General features: G+C 32.2%; 1 pseudogene; it reads left to right on the plus strand.

Annotated features, from left to right (window-relative positions):
• Positions 1–6,235, plus strand: part of LOC107653894 (transcription initiation protein SPT3 homolog) — a 136,408-nt pseudogene that overhangs the window by 63,126 nt on the left and 67,047 nt on the right.

Genomic DNA, 6,235 nt, shown 5'->3' on the forward strand with positions numbered 1-6,235 from the left:
AAACCTCTTTTTTTTTTTTTTTAGATACAAGGTTTAGTGATTTGTAGATGTCTAGACCACTAAAGAAAAAATATTGTAATTAATAATAATTATTAATAATATATGTATCTGTTTTTATAGTATTGATATTAATATTATAATATCATATTAATATAAATGATATTAAAATTTTATATTAAATATTAAATAAAAACAAAAAAAATAAAATTTCAATATTATTAAATTTTTGTGATATTTAATTAATGAATTAATTAAATAAAATAATACAAATATTATTATAAACGTTATCTAGTATAATTTTTTTAAATTTGTCTTATTTAAAAAAAAAAAAATGTATGTATGCAAATTGTATAATATCCAAGGTACACATTTCTAGTAATTGCACAGTTAATTCTCATATTGTATTTTCAGAAAGTTTTGTAATATTTGTCCTCTCCCCAAATTTGTCACTACCGAAACAGTAATAATAATTAAATTAGAAGGGTTATATTGCCTATTAAGATTTTGCTTACATCTACATTGTAAATATATATTTTTTTGCTATTTTATAAAAAACATTTCAGAGGTAAATCAATAACAATTACATTTTTAACAGTATTTCAAGTGTAATTTATGAGATTTGTTGTGTTTTGAATCCAGTTTTTCTTTGTAAAAGGCAACAAGTTGATCATACTGATTTCAAAGTTAAGGATTCATTAGTTTGAATATACATTGAACCAAAAACTATCATAACATCCTAGCTGATATTCAGTATACTTTATTTTTTGTCAAAACATCCCATGTTTTGGCAGTGACAGCACATTTTCGGTAGTGACAGTAATGCTTTGATAGCGACCACATCATATTACAGAATTTTAACTTGCATACTAAAACTACTAAAACATACTAAAATACAAAAACAATTGCATCATTGTACTAAAATTTTGTTTATTTCCCCCAAATATGAGAATTATGTGTTCCTTTTTGTTACTAATGAAACAATGATGACATGTTTCGGTAGTGACAATACTATGGGATAACGCCAAAAAAAACCAAAGATGTCACTACCGAAACTCCACCAAATGTTTCGGTAGTGACAATTTTAGATATTTTTGAACTTCGCTCAAAGATGCTAAACAGCACATGGTCAGCTAGCACAGTTCTGAACAGTGGTATACATATACAAACTAAATGTTATGGAATAACTCCGAAAAGGTGTGCTTAATTGCAGAAAAAAGGTGTTCGGTACACACATATTTTTCAGATTTTTAACACATTTACCTCAAAATGATGAGACATATCTACTCACACCTTGTAGCTATGAGAGAGGGGAGGTCACAGGAATATTTCCTGATCATACATTTAGGGGTTTAGTAAAAATCAGTCTCGGCCAATGGACTAAAACCAAGCGGCAACTTTCCCTGTCTCTCTCGTGAAACCAACACGGAAGTGACTTAAACTGCAATTCATCAACTGGCCGCTAGAGGCTGGCTCCAAAAGGGAGTCAGTCCCATAGACTCCCCATGTTAAAATGCCCAAATTTACTGCAGAAAAAAAAATGTTTACAGCCTGGTACAAAAAGTGCTTTTGGTCTATATAGCTAATTTTGCCCTTCATGACAACTGATAATTAACAAAGAAAATATAAAATTATTATTTTTTGAACTTCGCTTTTTAAAAGAATCAAAAAGATACTTTTAAAAACAATGGTATTTAGATAATTTTTTTATTTATTAATATTATATCTAAAATAATACATGTGTAAAATATACAATTTAGTTAACCATTACTGCATTACCTTCAACAGCAGCATTAATTTTACTCAATAAATACATTTAAATGTCTCCTAAAGCTGTCTAAATAGCATGTAATCAGTAGCTTGTGTCCTAGCTGATGTCAAGCAAAAGGGAAAGTCATTTCGGAGATGGAGCAACTTAATGCACTTTAACGAAATATTATGAAGACTTTTTTTTTCCTGTAGAATAACGTGCATGTGATGAATCTTTCAAATTAAGACCAGGAATGTGTATTGAGAACGTAAACTGGCTGATGTTGATTTTTAAATATTATTTTTTCTTCAAACTCCTCCTAGCTAGTCGCGCTGGCTCTCTGTATGATGCTGGTCATCTGGCCCCGGGCCCCTGTGGACGAGATGTTTACTGTAAGCATCTCTGATCTCTGCACTGTAATTAAACACTGATTGTTTTCTGGAATCAGGACTGTCAAATCAATGTGTTTACATCAGTCACATTGCTCTCTCTGTTTCTAAGCAAATACGGGCAGCTGGCGAGATGGAAAGAGGCGGAGGAGGCCGTCAGCGCACCACAGGCGCGTAAACATCGCAACCCAACATCTCTATACAAACATTCAGCTTATTTTTGCAAAAGGATGATACCGCATGCCCGCTTAGATGTTAGAAAGAGAAAGGATGCGATTCTTATCGTGACACTGAGCTCACTTCATCTGGTCAAAGTCAAATGAAGAGGGAGGATTCATTCAATCATGCAGCATGATTGTAGACCTTATTTTGGAGATATTGAGTAATATTAGCTTTTCTATAAAAGTTATCAAACTATAAAAGCTAGAAGATAAGCTAAATTGTAATGTACAGGACCCTGACCTTGTATCAATCTGAACAGGTTTATTTTGTAATAATGATTGTAATAATGATCAGAATTGAATATTCATAAGAGATGCATGATAAATATACTGTACGTGATGTCAACATCCATATTCATATCCACTAATGTTGACGCTAGAAACGTATCAAGAGTATCAGTGTATTTGTATTGAAAAGAAAACATTGGGATGACAAAAAATTGTCCTCTACTGATTGCAATTCAGTTTTTTATTTTATTTTTTATAATTTTATTTTATTTTTTATAATTACATTTAATTTTTTATTATTTTATTTATTATTTTTAAGGCTCGGTGTTGCAAAAGGTCTTGCAAAATGCCCTGATCTGAGCTGAAATTCTAAACGAGTGGAATTTATTCTTTTTTTTTTATTCTTTTTTTTTTAATTATTATTATTTATTTATTTATTTAATTTTTTTTAATTTTGTGTCCCGGTCTTAGCTCAAATTCTAAACAACTGGACTAAATTACACTTTTTAATTTTATTTGTTATTTTATTTTATCTGATCTGAAATACTTTGTAACTAAACAAGTGGAATAAATTACAACACTGGAGTAAATGATGTTTTTTTCCTCTGGGAGGCGTTTGGATTAAAATGCATTTAGGTGAAAGAAGTAGAAATACCAGGAACGCAATAAAAGCTAATTGAAGACAGTTACAGTTGAGATATCCAATAACCAGACGCACGGAGCCAGAGTTTGAGCGCTAGGTGATTCCATGAGCACTTTATGTGTCTTTGAACCATATGAAGTAAATAAAAATGCAATTAGGCACTAGTATTTTCTCTTTTTTTGCCAGGGTTAAATATACTCATACTTAATGGCTAGTAAGTATAGTTTAACACTGTGTAGTTTAAAGAGGGGAATCAATAAGCCATATAAATAAAACCAATGATGAAATCTCTTTTAGACATAACTTGTGGTTTTCGACCAGAATTATGTCACTTCTTAAAGAAAATGGCTTTTTTCCCCCTAATGAAATAAGTGTAAATCATTTGTCATGGTTCTGTGTGAAATGCAGTTTGCTTGATGAAGCCTCTTCCATCTAAAGTGTTGAGCTCCTCGTGGAAGTTCCCATCTTCTGCTCTTTTATAGGGAGAGTCTGTGGCTGTGCAGTGGTTTGTGCTACTATTGGATGAAACCGCTGTGTCGATATTAAGCACACTGCGATGTGGGAAGCTTTGGCAGCTGCAGTGTGGGAAAAACTGTGAATAAAAGCCTTCAGATTTTGTAAATAGCTCTTGCATTGGATACTCAAGCCCTCTATAATGAATGTCAGCTATTGCTGTGAATGGCTGATGCCTTTTTATTACCCAACCGAGGGCTTAACTGTGTGTTAATTGCCATTTCATGAACATTTGCTTGCTGTGATGGCATTAACAGAGAATCCATTTTAGATTATTTATCTAAAGTAAAATAAGGGTTGTGGGATTGACATGGTGATTGTGAAACATGTCGGTCAGGAGCGTAAACACACTGCTTGTGTATTTGTCTCTCAGGTTAGCTCTCGGTGATGCTCGCAGACCGCTGCACGAGACCGCCGCCCTGGTGGAGGACGTAGTGCACACCCAGCTCATCAACCTCGTAAGTCAGAGAAAATACATGTGCTTGTACAATGTTAGAGAGATTTTTGGGATGGCTTATAAATAGTAGGCAAAAATATTACTGATGTGAATTGTCACTGCTTAATAGCCTTGATTATGTCAGCAGAGACAGAGAAAGTTTTTTATTTTATTTTATTATTTTTTATTTTTATTTTGATGAATTTGTGAAAAAAAAACTTTAATATAAAAATTGTGTACAATAAAACCATTAAGATGACCTTTAACATTATCGTCTAGTATTAAAATGTATCTTATTTTATTTGAATGAATTTATGAAAAATAATCTCTTTAGAATAATGTATTGTATGCTCTTTTAAAGAGAACAAATTGTGCACAATAAGGCCATTAAAGCGAATATAATTGTCAAATATAAATTTTACCCGCTGCATTTTATTTTTTTGTTTTGGTTTAGTTTTTTTTTATTTTAAATTTATGAAAAATTTTTTTTAGAAAAAGGTGGTGTACATTATTTTAAATACAAAAATTGTGCACTAACCAGTCTTTAAATTGAATATTTCTGTCAAATATATTTTTTTCCCTACTGCATTTTATTTTCATTTATTTTTTATTGTTTTGTTTTATTACATTTTTGTTTTATTTTAATCAATTAATGAAAACTTTTTTTTTTTACATTAATGTAGTGAATTTTTAAGAACAAATAAAAAAAAGGCAAAATCAGGTCATTAAAGTGGTGTTTAATATTACTGTCTAATATTAATTTTCCCTGCTGCATGACCTTGGTTATGTCAGCAGAAAAATGTTTAAGAGACGGGAAATTTTTATTTTTTCATTATTTTCTTTTATTTTTCTTTTGTTTATTTTTTACACTGTTTATGATTTTTTTTAATTATTTTTAATTTATCCCAAAAGTTTTTTGCTGTATATAATGTGTTATTTAAAAAAATGTGCACAATAAGACCATTAAAGTCCACATGAAATCAAAATTTACAATATTTATTTTGTTAGTGCACATTGTTAGTCTTAAGGTGAACAATTAACCCGTGCAAGTTAAAAAATAGTTTGTCTTAGTAATCTAAATCAAAATCTGATTATCTGCTTCCGCTGTGGAATGGTGTTCCTTCTCTGATGATGTCAGCTTGACGGCTTGGGCGAGCCACGCCCCTCCAGAGAGGAGGAGCCCTAAAATAAAACCCCGCCCTCTATTCAGTATTCCGTTTCAGCTGGAAATACGTCACTACACTGAAATAAAGTCGGCAGCAACTTCCAGTTCATGCGGACTTTAAAGTGACTTTTTTTTTTAAAGAAAGTGAATTTATTTAGAGTTTACATTCTTAATTTCAATATTAAGTATATAGTTGATCATAATAGCTCATGGCTGCATGTATTAATGGCAGTAATAATGATTCAGCAAAGATGATTTTGGTTCAAGTGTATGCGCTGATAAGAGTTTAAAGGGATAGTTCACCCAAAAATGAAAATTCTGTCATTAATTACTCACCCTCATGTCATTTCAAACCCGTAAGACCTTCGTTCATCTTCGGAACACAAATTAAGATATTTTTGATGGAATCTGAGAGCTGTCTGACCCTGCATAGACAGCAACGCAACTGAAATGTTCCCAAGTCCAGAAACGTAGCAAGGAGATCGGTAAAATAATCCATGTGACATCAGTGGTTCAACCGCAATTATATGAAGCTACGAGAATACTTTTTGTGCGCGAAAGAAAAAAAAAAGACTTTTTTCAACAATTCGTCTCCTCCGCGTCACCCTGTAGCGCCATTTTGGAGAGTATCAGCTGGACGTAAACAGCGTATGCTGTTCTGTGTCAGCTGCGTCACGCCGGATCTGTTTCCTACGTTGTTGTGATTTGATCTGAACGAAAACAGCGTATCCGTGTGACGCAGCTGACACAGAACAGCATACGTTGTTTACGTCCAGCTGATACTCTCCAAAATGGCGCTACAGGGTGCAGGGAGGAGTCGAATTGTTGAATAAAGTCGTTTTTTTTTTTTCTTTTGCACACAAAAAGTATTCTCGTAGCTTCATAAAATTTAC

Source organism: Sinocyclocheilus anshuiensis, unplaced genomic scaffold (assembly GCF_001515605.1).
Source record: "Sinocyclocheilus anshuiensis isolate Anshui unplaced genomic scaffold, SAMN03320099.WGS_v1.1 scaffold1561, whole genome shotgun sequence".
Lineage (NCBI taxonomy): Eukaryota > Metazoa > Chordata > Actinopteri > Cypriniformes > Cyprinidae > Sinocyclocheilus > Sinocyclocheilus anshuiensis.